This window comes from Silurus meridionalis, chromosome 9 (assembly GCF_014805685.1).
Source record: "Silurus meridionalis isolate SWU-2019-XX chromosome 9, ASM1480568v1, whole genome shotgun sequence".
NCBI classification, from domain to species: Eukaryota; Metazoa; Chordata; class Actinopteri; order Siluriformes; family Siluridae; genus Silurus; species Silurus meridionalis.
In genome coordinates this window covers 6,839,709-6,857,968 of record NC_060892.1, presented here as the reverse complement: position 1 = coordinate 6,857,968, position 18,260 = coordinate 6,839,709, and positions in this window count along the sequence as shown.

The window sequence follows — 18,260 nt, the reverse complement described above, 5'->3', positions numbered from 1 at the left end:
AATTGACTCTTGCATTCTATTTGGTGATCTCTTCAGTGCACTTATGTAGAACATCTGCCATACAAGTCTCTGTAAATTCTTGGCATTGTTATATAAATAATTATGTATCAGAACTACTATGCTATTATGAGCCTGGCCAATCAGTCCACATTTCAGAAGAGCTGTGTTGTAGCCTTAGATCAAATTCTGTTAGGGAAAATGTGTGGCATTTTAAAGAAAGGCCTATTCATTAACCTATAATGTTTCATAAGTATGAAATCCAAAATCATTTCCCACCTGCAAGGTTCTTTCACTCTATGTATGTATGTACACCTTGTGTCTAGATTCTTAAATTCTTCAGCTCAGCAGGAGCGATCACTAACTAAAAAAAGAACTTGGAGGGTAATTGTATAGTATAGAAGCTTAGTCTTCGTTTTTTTTTTACATTTTCAACCCGCCTCCCTCCCCAAAAAAAACTAGAGTATGGAATAACTGGGAAGAAATGCTAAGGATATAACTGGCATAGTGGAGACCACCAGAATATCTGTGGAAAAGGTTAACACACACATACACACTTACCTTAGCTGATATAATTATCAAACACTTAAACCCTCTGTTTGGATAAGCGTATGTGTCTGCAGGGAGGGGAGCACCATCATTAGCATTTCATTCTCAGAGCCTTTGAAGTTCACTAAATGTTCATTTGGCTCAGAACAAGCTGATGGTTTCTCAGGTGTGTAAGAACAGGTGTGTGTGTGTGCGAGTCGAGGTGTGGTTGCCAATATTATCTCAAGACCTGGAGCTGAACTCTCCTTGTTAATGACAGTTTTGTCCAAAATCAAACCTGAGCCTCTGCAATAAACACGAACAAGTTCACGGCCGTAAATCACTCCAAGTCCAGCACATGCTTTTAACTGTCAGAGCGGATAACAAGGTCCAGTTTTAATTATGCATGCTGAAATGAAAGGAAAAGTCCTCAGCATGTGCTGGTTGTGTTTAAGTCTTTAAGATTAGAAAGATGATGATGACAGAGAAGATCCATGCATTACAAAACATAAATGCTGTTGTCGAAGATAAGGGTGTTCCAGGGACAAATGCAGGTGTACTCTAGAGGTAAATGCAATATTTTGCTAGCTATTTGTTAGTCCTGTGCGACAGGTGATCATGTGGAAAGTGCAAGTTCCGTTTCTGAGCTCACTGAAGCCATCTGTGGCCAGGAGACCAATTGAGCAAAATTGGATACAAATGATCAGTTGCTTTAAGAGTACTTCTGAAATGCTTTGTCTCACTGCAGATCAGTGACAAAATGAAAGACACGAGTAATAAAATACTCAAAATTCAGGAACACAGGTGTTTTTTTCCCCCCAACTAAATTAAAGAGCTCCAAACTTTGACTAAGTGGTTCACACACAGGCCAGGGTGCTAATACTTTAAACTTTACTGCAAATAATTCTGACCATCTATCTATCTGGCTGTCTGTCTCCTTGTAAGTTTATCTGTCTGTCTGTAGCTGGTGAAATGTGTTTTTACTGTAGGTTTGTAGCTAAGAGCTTCCTCGTGCCATCTTTTCTCAGTGTTGTTGTGTCTGACTCGTTCATTAGAAATCGAAATCTGTTCTTTAAAACGGTAAAGCACCTTGCGTAATGTTTCCATGCTTTTTGTTTGCCGAAACATGTCCTGAAATCATCATGAAAGAGCACGAAACGTCCCGCCAAATGACTTCCAGGGGCTGTTAGTACCTGCATGCATCTTAATCCACAGACATTTTGTTATTTTTTTTTCTGCTTAGGTGGCAGAGAGGAATCGCTCGGAGTGTGTCTGAACACACCTGCACTGATTCAGAGAGAGAGAGAGAGAGAGAGAGAGAGAGACAGGGAGAGAGATAGTGGCCTCCAACGACGCTGCAATCTGAGAAAGATATTAGCCACTCCAAGAAATGTAGCACACACATACACTGCTCTCGATCTCTCTGGCTCGAGGCCAGGCTGGAAAACAAGCCGAGACAATAAGTAAGCCGGAGAGGTTTTTTCAGCACAGCAACATGAAAGGCTCTGAAGTTCGGTGCTCTCTGAAGTTGCAGAATCGATAAAGCTTTGGGTTTGTAGAAAGTTCAGATAATTGGTGAACATTTAAAGCAGAGCGAAGCAGGTGTGTGGATATGTATGTGTGTGGTTGGAGTAGGGTCCAGTGAACCACTGAACCACTGAACCAATCAATCTATCTATCTATCTATCTATCTATCTATCTATCTATCTATCTATCTATCTATCTATCTATCTATCTCTCTATCTCTCTATCTCTCTATCTATCTATCTATCTATCTATCTATCTATCTATCTCATGTCTCTTGTATTTTACATCCTTTATATTAATATACCAACTTCCATTGAAATGTTTGTGTGATCAACATCTCTCTTTTTTTTTTTTGCTCTAAGGCAAATATCAATAAAACAGGTTTACACTTTGGTTTCTTCAAAGACCGTTTTGAAGTTTGTATGTTATCAGGAACCGACAATGCAAAATTGTAAAACTCATGAATGTACAAACCACACCTTACCCCCATCCAGAACCCCCCAAAAATGCTGACTTTTGTCTTCATGCAGATCAAACGTTTTTCCTACAAAACCCACCAAGCTCAATCCAAGTCCTGTATGAAAAGACTGACAAGAAAACGAGGGCTTTTAATAACCTGCCAAAATGTCAGCGTTTTTTCATAAAATGCAGGCTAAATCAGTGTAGCGGATGCTACAATTGCCAGATTTTGTTTATGGAATTAGAAATAGCAAGTTCATTTAAACATTGAATTTAACAAACTATTTCTCATTACTCACATGTAGCCAGTTTGTAGTACAGTGAAAGATGTTGAAATTATGTTTTTGCCCCACAGCTACGAAAGCACAGGTTTAAAAAGAACATGAAGACCCTTTCTGTTTCATACTGCAGTCGCAATAAATATTAGGTGTCTTTCCAGATATATTATATTTATATTTTATATTCCCAGATATTTCCATTTTTTTTATACTGACATATACAGAAAAGCTACACGTGCACATTTCCCAGGATTTGTCTAAACTCCAAAAGTAACTTTTGCTCTTCTCATTTAGGCTTGTTGGATTTTTTTTTTGTCTTTTACAATTAATGGGTGATCAGGCTTTCTTCTTATGCTCCTGAACTATGGATTTCACTTTCCTCTGATATCAAACATCTATGTATAATATGTATGTATAATATAAATGCACTTTATAAAATGAAAAACTTTTATTATTGTTATTATTATTTAGCACTGTGGCAAATATAAGGGACCGAAAAAAGAAACCTGTACCACTATGTCTCACTACCGTTTGTGGTCGTCTCACTGCGGTGCATGATTTGCATGAAATAAAACTTTTCCATTTGTTTTGCCATCACTCATCCATCAACTGCTTCCTGTCTCTGTATGATGTTTTTTTATGAGGATTTCTGAAATCCATGTTATTTCGCAGTGTTGATTAATTGCATATGTAAAATATTGCTTCATTATTTGAATCTTAAATCTTGGATCAATATAACTTAACTTTATATATATATATATATATATATATATATATATATATATATATATATATATAACAATAACTTTTTTTTTAAATATAAATGAAACAAAGAATTTAATCAATATACAGTGGTTTGAAAAAGTGTTTGCCCCCTTCCTGATTTTTTGTATTTTTTTGCATGTTTGTCACACTTTAATGTTTCAGATCATCAAACTAATTTAAATATTAGTACAAGATAACACAAGTGAACACAACATGCAGTTTTTGATTTAAGGTTTTTATTATTAAGGGGAAAACAAAATCTAAAACCTCATGGCCCTGTGTAAAAAGTGCTTTATAACACGTGAGTTCAATTTCTCCAGCCACACCCAGGCCTGATTACTGCCACACCTGTTCACAATCAAGAAATCTCTTAAATAGGACCTGCCTGACAAAGTGAAGTAGACTAAAAGATCCTCAAAATCTAGACAGCACACCGAGATCCAAAGAAATTCAGAAACCAATAAAAAAAGAAAGTAATTGAGATCTATCAGTCTGGAAAAGGTTATAAAGTTATAAAACTTATTCACAAATGGCAAAAACATGGAACAGTGGAGAACCTTCCCAGGAATGGCCGGCTTACCCCAAGAGCACAGCGACGACTCATCCAAGAGGTCACAAAAGACCCCACAACAACATCCAAAGAACTCGAGGCCTCGCTTGCCTCCGTTAAGGTCAGTGTTCATGACTCCACCATAAGTAACACCGCATTTCAGAAAAAGAACATCACAAAATATGGTGGTGGTAGTGTGATGGTCTGGGGCTGTTTTGCTGCTTCAGGATTTGGAAGACTTGCTATGATAAATGGAACCATGAATTCTGCTGTTTATCAAAAAATCCTAAAGGAAAATGTCTGGCCATCTGTTCCTGACCTCAAGCTGAAGCGAACTTGGGTTCTGCAGCAGGACAATGATCCTAAACACACCAGCAAGTCCACCTCTGAATAGCTGAAGAAAACCAAATTGAAGACTTTGGAGTGGCCTAGTCAAAGTCCTGACCTGAATCCTATTGAGATTCTGTGGCATGACCTTAAAAAGGCAGTTCATGCTCAAAAACCCTCCAATGTGGCTGAATTCCAAGAGATGAGTGGACCAAAATTCTTCCACGTCGCTGTAACAGACTCATTGCAAGTTATCACAAACACTTGATTGCAGTTGTTGCTGCTAAGGTTGGCCCAACCAGTTTATTAGGTTAAAGGGGCTTTTTCACACAGGGCCATGTAGTTTTGGATTTTGTTTTCCCTCAATAATAAAAACCTTCATTTAAAAACTGCATGTTGTGTTCACTTGTGTTATATTTTACTAATATTTAAATTAGTTTGATGATCTGAAACATTAAAGTGTGAAAAACATGCAAAAAAAATAAGAAATCAGTAAGGATATATATATATATATATATATATATATATATATATATATATATATATATATATATATATATATATAAGTGTTTCTCTTGGCTGCACTGCTTCCAGTACGTGTATGCGGATGTTAGATTTTTTTTTTTTGTCCAAGCAGATGTCAGCTTCTATGTGCTGCCATGTCAATCTAATCTGCCCACGGCCTTCAAAGTAAATACTGCTGGCGTTTTTACTGTTGTCTCCTTAATAAATAGCTCTATTTCTTTAACCAATCAGATTTCATATCTGCCTCACAGGGCCAGCTAGCTGGCCAAGAATAGCGTTTTTTCTGTCCTCTGATTGGTTGGTCAGAGGGAAACTTTTACAGCCAAGTTAAACTGGCAAAACACGTGTGTAGCTCTGCACCCATCAATGCATCTGAGTTAGAATTTTTTATGCCTACGGTGGAAGAGAAATTGATTTGGTCACGGATATACTTAAAAATACATTTTCAAGAAAAGCTAGACGGCTAGGAGAGGTCGGCCAACCCCTAAATTAGCTAGTTTATCTCAGCCCAGGAAAGGGTTTGTTCACCACTTCCACTTTGGTTACCAGTGAATACAAACGGTACTACTGGCTTACAGTCTCTGAGGAGTGGTGCAAATTATGAGTCTGCATCTCTGGTGAGTAGGTTATATTTTATTTACATTTTTATGTTTTTGTAATGTTATTAGACAAATATTTATTCTGAACTGCTCCAGATGATGTATGTGGCACAGTTAAGGTTGTAGTGTGGAGGTTTGGAGTCTTAACTGGGTTTCTTGCTTTAGTTAAATGGTATTCACCTTCCATATGTCAAATGCCTCTCTCTCTGTAATGCCACACGTTGTTATATTGTGTTTTTGTATTGTATTGATGGTTTCTACAATCGTGATGTGATAGTGGTGGTATTAAGAGGTGGATTAAGTCGGGTAAGTCCCCACTGAAGGCCCAGGTACCAAATGCACGGCCTGCCACTGATTTTATATATACTGATATTATATATAAAATAGAGGCGAAAATAAAACCTTCAACACAGCACACATTTATTTGATGCCGTCCTTTCTTTACTAAGAATAAATAAACAAATAGACTCCACTGAAAAAACTTTAATCACTAAACATTTGTTTTACTGAAGTCTCAAATCAAGCACCAAAATCTGCCTTCATGCACACATGGCAATTTTAACCATCCATGTGGAAAAATAGCAAAGGTTTAGTTTGGTGTCTTGATGATTTACGTAATTTAAAACACCATAATTTAAAACATTTACACAAGTATTTTCTTTTACAAACTGCCCTTTTATTTGAAAATGTAAACAGGCTTGTGTAAGTAAATTGCTCAGTGCAAGGGAAGAGAAGTAATGAGAACCCGGTATTACTGTTATTCTTTTTTTTTTTTTATGTGTCTAATAGACATGAACAAGTTCTTTGAAAAACATCTATGACCTTCAAAACTGTTTGATTCATGCTTTATGTTGAGTATGGCTTTACTAATAATAAACATACATTTGCATAAGCATCCATAGTTGTCTATACCCATGTTGATTAGAGTATTAAAAACATAAAACATTAATTTAATGTACATTTAGAACTATATAAAATGTGTGATTAATCCTGATAAAAATATTTGAATTGACTAATGGCCCTAATGAATAAAAAAAAAAAAAATATATATATATATATATATATATATATATATATATATATATATATATATATATATATATATATATATTTGGGTTTTTTTTGTTTTGTTTTGTTTTGTTGACTCACACAGTTCATTTGGAAAGTATTTAGACCCCCTTCACTTTTTTGTTCTGTTGCAGCCTAATACCATAATCATTCAGATTAATTTTTTTTATTATTATTCAACACTTAGTACCCTGTAATGCCAAAGTGAAAACAAAATTCTAGAAATGTGTGAAAATGTATGGAAAAGGAAAAAGTGACACAAGTATTCAGACCCTTTGCAACAACACATTCGAAATTTTGCTCAGATTTAGCTAGCAATGCATCTAAGAGCAAAATCCAAGCCATGAGGTCAAAGGAACTGCGAGAGTTCAGAGACAGGATTGTTGCAAGGCACATATCTGTGGAAGGCTACAAAAAAAATCTGCTGCACTGAAGATTCCCAAAAGCATAGTGGCCTCCATAATTAAATGTAAGATGTGTGGCACGACCAGGACTCTTCCAAGTGCTGGTCATCCGGCCAAACTGAGCATCAGAGTAGAAGGGTCTTATTTAGAGCGGTGCCCAAGAACCCAAAGGTCACTCTGACTGAGCTCCTGACTCAGACATCCAGTGTAGAGATGGGACAAAGTTCCAGAACAACAACCATCACTGCAGCCCTCCACTACTCTGGGCTTTATAGCGGAGTGGTTAGATGGAAGCCTTCCTTACTATGCGGAATAAGATTCTTTGGTCTGATGAAACAGACCAAAGAATTCTGGAAATAGAATTGGGCTCAATTCTAAACGTTATGTCTGGAGGAAATCAGGCACCGCTCATCCCCTCCCCAAAACCATTCTAACAGTGAAGCATGATTGTGGCAGCATCATGCTGTGGGGTGTTTTTCTGCAGCAGGGCCTGGGAGACTGGTCAGGGTTGAGGGAAAGCTGAATGGAGCAAAATACAGCGGTAACCTCAATAGAAACCTGTTCCACAGTGCTCAGGACCTCAGTCTGGGCAACCTTGTTGTTGTCACCTTCCTACATAACAACAATCCTCCAAAAGAACAAAGCCAAAACAACACAGGAGTCGTTTAGTGGTCAGTGAGAGCTCTGACTTGAACCCTATTGAACATCACTCCAGAGAGACTTGAAAGTGGATGCCCACTGACGGTCCCTATTCAACCTGACCCAGCTTGAGAGGATTTGGAAGAAAAGATGGAAGAAAATCCCCCAATCAAGGTGTGAAAAGCTTGTTGCATCATACACAGAGATCGGAAGTAACAAAGTACAGATACTTCTTTACTGTAGATCTTTCTGGTATCAATACTTTACGTGACTATTTATTATTACACAAATATCTGTACTTTCTACTTTTTACATTTTAAAACCATTTTAGGTTTAATCTATTTGGTGACATGATCAATATTTTTTCTTCTCATTGCGTGCCGTAAAAATAGTGAGAATACTCCTACAAAAAAGAGATGGAGATGGAGATGGGGAGAGAGAGAGAGAGAGAGAGATTATCAGATTTTTAAACAAGATGGATCAAGAACCTTATGAATGGGGTGCACTCAGCAGTCATTCCAAATGTGTTCAATAGGGTTAAGGTCAGAGCTCTATCGAAGGCCATTCAGGATCTTCCACTTGGACCCATGTAAACCATATCTTCCTGGATATATTCACTGCCATGCTGGAACAGGTTTGGGTCCCCTATTTTAAATTAAGTGAGTATTTTATATTACAGCCTCCAAAGCCATCCTATACAATTATGTGCATCCATCTTTGTGGTAGCAGTTTGGGGAAGAAGCACATATGGTTGGAAAGGTCAGGTGTCCCAATACTTTGGTCCATATAATGTGAGTCCTTATGTGCACAAACTATTCCATAAAGTAAAGCATGGTGGCAGTAGCATCATGTTAAAAAATGCAGAGTGAAACTTATGCATTATTAAATAATTGTTCACACTATACAGATTTACATTCACCTCAATTATTTCACTTTTATTTTTACATAGATTGTCCACAAAATAAAATCCAATTAATTCCTTTTCAGCTCCAGGTTTCAACACCCTACAATGTAGAAAGGTTCAAAGGGGGATGGATACAACATGCTGTGCATGGCTTCAACCAGATGCTAAACTAATGATTCACCTGTTATACTAAGCTGCACCTGAGAGAGGCAAGACATGCAAAGAAATGAAGAAAGAAAAGAGGAAAGATGAACTAAAACATACATAAACACAGGAAAAAAAGAAGGTGGAGAATCAAGCGCTTTAAGATCCTGCCAAGTTTCAACACATTTGCTGACAACGCAGGGCACACCGGCAGTGTATTCTAAAGTTAAACAACATTAGCAAAATAGTGTATCTAATTATGAAATCAAAGGGAAAAAGAAGGAAACCAAAAAAGAGCCTGGGAGCAAGAAAGAAATAAAAAAAAGGGATTGATCTCAGATATGTGTAAAAAGATAAATGAAGAAACAAATGCTTTTTTTTTTTTTACAGCCTGCCACTGTATGTGTGTAAAAGTAACTTGTGATTTATAATATAATTATGTTATAAAATAAAAACAGGAAAATAAACTTTGTGTGAGTGAGTGAAAGAATGAGTGAGTCAAATATCCTTTATAGTTCATCAAATGAAGATCAGAGAACAATACATTGTTTTTCATTTCCAGGGCTTGTTTTATAGAAATTAGGAATTACATAAAAATATTCTAATAACAAAACCTATTTTAATAAATTAAGTATTTAGAAATTAGAGCCAATTTTAACCTTGAAAAATTTGTATTTTTGATACAAAACATTTTTTGTTGTACATTTAAATATGAAATAGCACAAATTTGAGTTATACCCCCATTGATTCTGTAGTTGTCCCTATTAGAAACTGTTCCAGTAGAACCAAGTATTTATTTTAGTTTATGGCGTGCTCATCAGGGATAAATACACATTGTTCACATTAACTGTTTAAATACATTTCTGTAAAGATACTTTAAGACAATGTCTGTTGTGAAAAACACTATAGAAACAAACTTGACTTGATTTGTGTGTTTATTACTTTTTTTTTAAAGGATGCTAAAAGAATACAGCTAGTAAAGTAATTACTCCTAATATTTAAATAGAACGGGTTGCTATATCTTGGTATAAGGAATTTTCCCTTGGTTTCTTAAATGATTAAGGAATTTACATTACTATAGTATACATTTATAAACTAAACATATTTAATAAAGAACGAACTAGAAAATGCACATAACAGTCATGTTTAAAGTAGATTTATTTTCCACTAAAAAATTCAAAAGACAGCTGAAAACCTTTTCACCCAAGGTTCCATTAAAGAACACTTGTTTTATGTAGATGTTGTTGGATTCCGACATTATTAAATATATTTGTGACGTATAAACTCAAAGGTATAAATGCAATCTGGAGACTAGTTATGTGAGTGTTGAGGGATTGTGCTGCAGTTTTGTATTTGATCAACAGGTGGCACTGTGCATCCACCATTCTCTGCCTGAGGGAAAACGACACACGCATACCTGTTTGAGGCACTAACTTTATACACATTGTTTCTGTGTTCATTTACACTAATTTTCTGCAATTATTTGTGTACTTAAATTATATGTACATTTTCTTAAATTATATATATATATATATATATATATATATATATATATATATATATATATATATATATATATATATATATATATATATATAAAATTACCTGAAAGCTTAATAATTTTAGAATACTATAAAATATGATCAGTGCAGTTTATGGATACAGTAAGTTTAATAAGCATTATGTTAAAGATTATTATCCCCCCAAACTGAAGGTATGTACATACATTTTCTACAATCATGGAATCTATTCAATCACAGTGTTTTTGGTAAAAAAAAAAACATTCAATATACTGTAAAAATTAAAGGACATCAATTGTGTACATATATGGAATATGACAGTGAAGTGCATTTTCAGTATTGGGTTGATATCATCTAAAAATGGTGGCTTCGATATTATTCTATATTATAATATATTATATTCAAAAGAAGAATTTGTCCTGATCCTATACCAATTAAGAGGAATGGTTTTTGGGGGAAACTGGGTTTTCTTCTTAGTGGTTTGTATTATATTTATACTTTAGTAAATTAATAATGAAGGCTATTTTTAAGGCACTTCAGTAAAGCCTAGTACTTTTTGAAGAGACAAAATATAATCTGGGTTTCGATATCATTCGATACCCAACATCACTAATATTTACCACTGTGTTTGCTTTATTACTGTTTTTTATAGCTGTTGTATTAATTCAAACCTAATCCTCGACTTACAGGTACAGTTAGTATCAGTTTATATGTATTTCTGCCTGTTTTCATCAAAAGTCTAAAATATATTTATTATATGCAGTATACTTTTCTCTGTCTTTCTTCTCTGTATATTGAAACACTTGATTGCTAGTAAATCGTTAATAAAAATCGACAAATATTTACTGACACATTTGCATGATGTGTGTGAGGCAGATGTGTGTGAAATATTAGCGTATACACTACAAGATTCAAGGAGCCTGAACCATGACGTTTGGGACACAAAGGTTGCTTCTTCTTTTGTGTACTTTATATTTACGTAAATGCAGCAAACCAACAAAGCTGGCAGGTAAATTCGGCTCGTCTTTTTTGTGTCAGACCATGAGGAGCTGTTTGAAGAGCGCAGGGAGGTTGTGTAGTTTGTGAAATGACGGCTCGGGAGGAGATCAATAGCGTCAGACTGCCACGACATAAATGGATAAGTAGCCATCATTGCATGAAAGACTGTTTTTTTTTCAAGCCTAAATTGATCTCTGTGTTGCCTTCGGGCTGTTTGTGCTGCCTGTCCGCTGCAAAAATACAGACCTACTGCTGAGAAAATGCCCTGACTGCACTGTATTTATATGAGTGTGTGTGTGTGTGTCTGTGTGTGTATGTGTGTGTATGTGGCTGCAATTTTCAGTTTCAGAGGGTTCAGTTGAGGCCTGTTTTTTTAAGCCTCCTATGAGCCCTCAGGAGATATGTGTGTGTGTGTGTGTGTGTGTGTGTGTGTGTGTGTGTGTGTGTGTGTGTGTGTGTGTGCGCGTATGAGGATTGGGTGAAGATCACAAGTTCCATACAGGTGTATCATGACAATCAGGCTTGTGGTTTTTGGACCTGCGTGACTACGGTGGCCGAGCCAAGGAAGCCACGCAGCTGTGTCTATGGAAATTCTTTGTGTGTATGTGTTTGCTTTTGGCTTGCCGCAGCGATATCACTCGCTTACGAGATGTTAATCCCTCTTGAGCGGGAGCGGAAATTCTGATAGTTTCAACAAAAGTCTTCCTCCTCAGGTTCAATTGATGGACTGTATGTGTGTTGCATTTGTGTTTTGCTTGTAGCTCTCTAAAAGAAGAACACCTGATACGCAAACACACTTTGAATTTGAAGACACTTCGCATCGAGGTAAATATTGGTCCTCTGCTCTTTGGATGTTCTCAGGCATGAAGTGGGTGTCTTACTGTTTCAACACACCAATCGGAGAAAGTCAAGAGATTTGTGCCTCTTGTACTGGGAGGATAAAAAGCTTGTCTACGGCACAGTCTGACATTACACACAGCTATTGAGTGCTTGTTTGTTTTCTATTGATGTCACTGTCTGAGAGATTTGTCTGTTGGAAACTTTCCCTTTGCCACAGTCAGTGTTTTTAACCCTTTTGTAAATGGGTTTACGGAAAACAATAGGGCCATGATGATGATGAAATCTGAGGCAGCGCTGTCCCTTTACTTGGTAATGTAAAATCTAAGTCTGTAGATAATGATGTCACAAGCATCAGTTACAATCAGTTAAAAAAGTGATTAAAACCACCTAAATTTCATTTTCTACAATTTCCTGTATGCATAATAACTTGGATCAATCAGGGCCTTACTTCTGAAAATCACTCACTACGCACTATTCACTCTGATCATTTCAGTGTTATTTTTTATTAATCTTATACATTATAGCAGCTATAAACAGTCCTTCTTTTACCAGCCTCTCTCACTCTTTCTCTCTCTCGCAACTATTTTTTAGACAAAACAGTGCAACTTGTCACAAAGTCTCAACTTTTTGTCCATAACATTGAACTGTTTATATGCCTAACTATCAGTGCTGCTGTTATAAAAACATTATAAAAAAGAATACCTTCTTGACCAATCAGAATTCAACATATCTTTGGTCTAACTGAATTTAATGTAATACAGTTGATCTTATATGAATACGCATTTGCCAACATTCTGGACTCAGAAGAAGAGCATTTATTAACTTCAAAAAGCTAGATAACTAGCAAGGGTTTGCTAGGAGCTAAATGCGAGCTAGCTTTTGCAGCAATGAGGCTAGTTTTTATAGTGAAATATATAAATGGGAAGGGTTGCGTTAGGAAGGGCATCCAGCGTAAAAACATGTGCTAAATCAAACATGCGGATGATCCGCTGTGGCGACCCCTAATGGGAGAAGCCGAAAGAAAGAAATAGAATTAGCATGCTAGCTAAATCAGCTAACTAGCCACTTACATTTGGTTAAAGTCTGATATTAGCCACTTGGCATTTAAATAGATTTACAGGGAAATAGACATGTAGCCCACACAAATACTACCAACACAAACCCTGTAGTTAATGCTATCACAAAGTCTTGCTAAAATTCTATGCATTCCAGCATTTGAAACATTTCTCAAACCTGACCTTCACCAAATAGGCTTAAACTTTGGGAGTGTTTGAGACGGAGTAATAAACACAGCTGGAGGAAAACACGCTGTTGTGCTATAACGAGAGCTCGGAGACAAACATTCTGTAAATGTATAACAACACAGCACATAAAGGAACACAGTTAAAGCATTGCAGGATGTGTTTTATATCACTGCCACATTAGAAAGCCCCCTGGACCCTTCAAATGTAAGGTTAAAAGGGCTTATCTACCAAATAAAGAAAGCTAATTAAAAAAAAATAATAATAATAATTAATAATTATAATAATAATAATACACTATTTGGAAGTATTAAGATACCTGACTTAACATGTTTTTGGATAAAATTTTCCCTTTACTTGAACTAGAAAACCCCAACATTTTCCAAGATGACAATACCCTTATGCATAAAACCATAACAAAGATGTGGTCTACAAATGTTGTAGTGGAAGATCTTGAGTGGCCTGATTTAAAATGTTGACCTCAACCCTACTGAACACCTTTGAGATGAATTGGAACACTGACTGCACCCCAGACCTCCTCACCTCACCTACATCAGTACCTCACTTTACTAACCCTTGTGGCTGAATGAGCACAAATTTTCACAAGCACCTCCAAATCTAGTGGAACATCTTCTCAAAAAAGTGGAGATTATTATAACAGGAGATCAGACTAAAATGCACATATGAATGTTATTGTCATGTGCCCAAAATGTTTGTCCATATAGTGTATGTTAATTAGTTTTTGTGTCTGAATGTAATTTTAAAAACATTTCAACTATAATTTCAAATAATATAAAAAATAGTTTGGTTCAAACATGTTTAAAAAATCTTGCTTATATTAATAGGGTTTGATACTATATATACAAGAAAAAGTAATATTACTTCTTTTTTGTTTTTATAAAACAAGCTGTGTTTCTGATGTAAAGTTTTTTTTAATCTATCAGCAAATTATGGCATTAAGATTGAGATTATTTAGAGAACAATAATATTATGCCAATCTTTTTTATTATGAATTATTATGATAGTTAAGACATTTTGCTTAGTGGTTAGTGACATGAGCAGTATAGTAAATGTTAATGGTGCAATATTAAATCTCTGTCAGCTGTAGTGCTGTATAATGATTATACGATATGCTCATGTAACATATAAAAATTCAGATTAAAAAGTGTTTGGTTGGATTAAGAAATAAATGCAGATGTCATAGTGCTGATGATGAACAGTTAAACAGCAAGCTGCCAACGCTTGGCTCAGCTCCTTTGGCTGTTCGCGTTATTTTCATTTATCTTCTTCAACAAGCTGTCAAAATCTCTGCCAGAATATCCTGAGCTGCTGGCTCACAATCTGATTCTTTCTGTGATTCGGGAAGAGGCCGAGGAGCGAGACCTCGTGGGAGCCCTCTACATTAATCATGATCTCCATTTTTGGGCCAGGTGAAGAAGCAAGGAATGCTGGGAAGTAGAGTCAGGGGTTAGAGAGTTTTAGTAAACCGGCAATGTATCACAGTGCAGTACTAAAAAGTAAACAAGATATGTAAATAATAATATAATAATAATAATAATAATAATAATAATAATAATAATAATAATAATAATATGAAGAAAAAGGAACTCATATTTATATGCTTTTCCAGCCATTTTTCAACCTGAAATACACTTGTTCTCTCAAGCAAAGTTGGCTAAAATAGGTACAAAAATGCAGCTTTTTTATTAAAATCCTGGCAGACAAATCTAAATCATCAAGCAATGTTGCAAACAAAGACCTGGCAAAAGTAAGGCAATCAGCAGGCAGCATTAACTGGTCAAATCCAGTTGTAAACCAGTTAAAAGTGTTACATCCAAAATTACATTCACTAAATTAAAAGTGTGTTATAGTTAATAACATGCAAAATGAGGAAAAGAAAATTCCCAGTGATTCTAGAGTCTGGTAAGTGTGAACATGTCAAGAGTTCATGAGATATGGGAAGTGGAGTCTAAAGCTGTGGTGTGTTCCGGGAAAGCATGGTATTTTTAGGCCTCCCTTTCAGACAGGGCCAAGGGTGTTCAGGGTGTCTGGCACAAGAATTTTGGCACAGGCTGGGGTCGAGGAGCTGGAATCCAGCACTATTCCTCTGGACCATACCCTTTATATTTAGTGAGGTACTCTAGTTGGCCATGTTTGTGTTGTGGGTTTCACATTTAACATTTATGCAGGTTGACCTTTGAAGTCAAGGGTGAGTGGTGGAGTGTTTAGTAGGAGATCTGTGTATTTACAGAAATGTAGTGGTAGGTCAAGGTCACTTATAGGTAACTTCATTGATGCTGATTTGCTTGAAGGCCAATGTATATGTGCTTGAGTTCTTATAACTTTGGAGATTTCAACGAATCAAGCAAAACTGTCTGGTAGCAAGGCATCTCCACTCAATGGATGGTCAGTGCTGGTCATTGTTCTACTTATTGCTTTGACCACCCGGATGAGTGCTTTCCCACACCCGATTACTTTGCTGGACCCAATCTGAAACAGTGCGGGTGTCAAAAACGATTTGGCCATATTCTGCCCATGACTTGAACTGGATCCAGTGTTCCTGTTTTTTTACACACAAGGTTCACAGGGTCTCAGGTCAAAGTCATATGTGCAGAGGCATGAATTTACCAGCTGCCAGGTTTTGAAGACCCTTAGCTTGAGTGCAAGCAGTACATTCAGAGTACTTTGTGGAACATGTTGGAGCCCAATATTCATCCTGTTGTAGATTTTAAGTATGCTTTATATCTTGGTGGCCAGTGCAGGATAGAAAATGGTCAAATTAAATCAGGCAAAGAGGGACCAAATAGGGTCTGGAGATGATATATATATATATATATGCTTAGCTATCTTGAGATGTTAGAGATTTTTTTGGTCAGAAAATATGGTAAACGGATGAGCATCCCCATCCAGCCATTGCCGCCACTCCTTAAGAGCTAGTTTGATTCCCAATCATTTCCAATGTAATATTGCTGCTAGCTTTTTAGAAAAGATGGAAACTTTTGAAATTTGGGCTTCTAACTGAAGCACTGGGACATGACAGCCTCTTCCCCATGTCTGAGGCACCATTCTCCACAATGAAAGGCAATAAAGGAGTTTTGAGGATGGAAAACCTCCTCTGCTGTTTGGTTCCAGGCCAAGTGCCTTGCTCTCTTCTTAGGCAATGGTGGCCCTGAAACACTGATCAAAGTTGGCAAATTCAAGTAACCTTTGCAGTTCCTTTACAGTATTGTAAGTGCCTGATCCATTATTATCTTGTTTAAGCTGATGACTTACACCAGGTGTTCTGGTCCAGAATGAGGCATTTGGGAGTACATGAAGCACCTGTGTCTCATAGATTAGGATATCATCAATTTATATGCAGTGATCAACTTTTTGAGCATGCCTCCCCAGAGTAGGGGGTGTTCTATTAATTTATCAATTACCATCTGACCCAATGTCAGTTAGTGATGCCAACAAAGAGACAACATCTGAGTGCTATAAGTTGACTCTGAGAGTAAGTGGTTGCTGAGATAACAAATAAAGAGGACCTTTCTTGTTTTGGGGTTGTGCTCTATGATGACATTTATGGGGTAAGTCCCTGACAATAGGTGGTCTTTAAGGGCTAGTCATGTCATCCACTACCTGACTAGCTCTTATAGTAAAAATTAACATTCATAGAATCATAGAATTGTATAGTTTCAGTGGATACAAACTGAGTATTACTTTGTAATAAGGCAATGTTTAAAGTCTGTTATAATGGGTGTGCATGTTATTGGAAATAAGTAAATGTAGTCAGACGTTTAGTGATTGTGAACCTGTCAAGGTTTGTTAGCTATGGGCAGTGTAGTCCAGGACAGCCATGACTGTATCCCCTTTGCATTCTGGTAAACAGTGTTTGTTATCAGAGTAGACTGTATAGTATTATTACACGCTCACTTGTTCACTCATCAAGCTCAGGAAATAACCATTATTCATGTTTTACTTTCAATAAAGGTCTCCTCTTTTATAATTTGTGGTAAAAGTACCATGAACTAAACATATAATGCCTTTCTGCTGCTGTGACAGTGTAGTATAAGTCTTTTTCCATTTAAAGTCTAATTCTTTTATATATAAAATAATAATACTGTGTATACTAGATAATGCTAGATTGCAGTATTCCGTACACATCAGTATTCTGTACACTTTGATATATTCTATACATAAAAATGAGAGTGCATATTAATTTTTTTAACAACCAAAAGATGTTGTAAATAGCTAGATTAGTTAATTGATAAACAATCAAATAAATAAAATGTATATGAAAGTTAAAGACAAGGCCAAATCAAGCATCCAAAGTGATTCTTAAGGAAACCTCTTTAAGTTTCACACAGAAATACTACAACAGAGGATTTCCTGATCTGAATAAGTTCCAATAATAATATTTTCTAGTGGTGTATTACAGATTTTATGTACCACCCTGGGACTGATAAAAATGAAGGACGTTATCAGTATTAGCAGTTTGCACCTAATCACTATATTTGGACATGATTAGACAAAATGAAAATGAACTTGCAGGTAAAAGGTAACTTGAACTTGAACCTTTTGAGTCTTTTGAAATTATTTCTGTCTTCTGATCAAGATTCCTGTAGAAAATACGCTGGTTTTCTTGTGTACATCATTAAATCAAACACCAAATATATATTTGAAAAACTAAAAAATAGACTGTTTTGTAAGCCGATTATATGAGAGACTATGATGTGATGATGGTGTACAGTAGTGCTTGTGCGAATATGTGTGTCTGTGTTTTACTCTGCATTCCTTCTTAATTAACGGTGACGGTTAGCAGTCAAAAACAACCGAGTATTTAAGTGAAGCTGACACTCCGTTTTGTGAACACCTCGTCTAAAAAAACGGGTGTGCTGTGACCTTAACAACCTCCAGCTGAAAAGCTGCCACATTCAATACTGTGTAGCCCTTACAACCTGCTT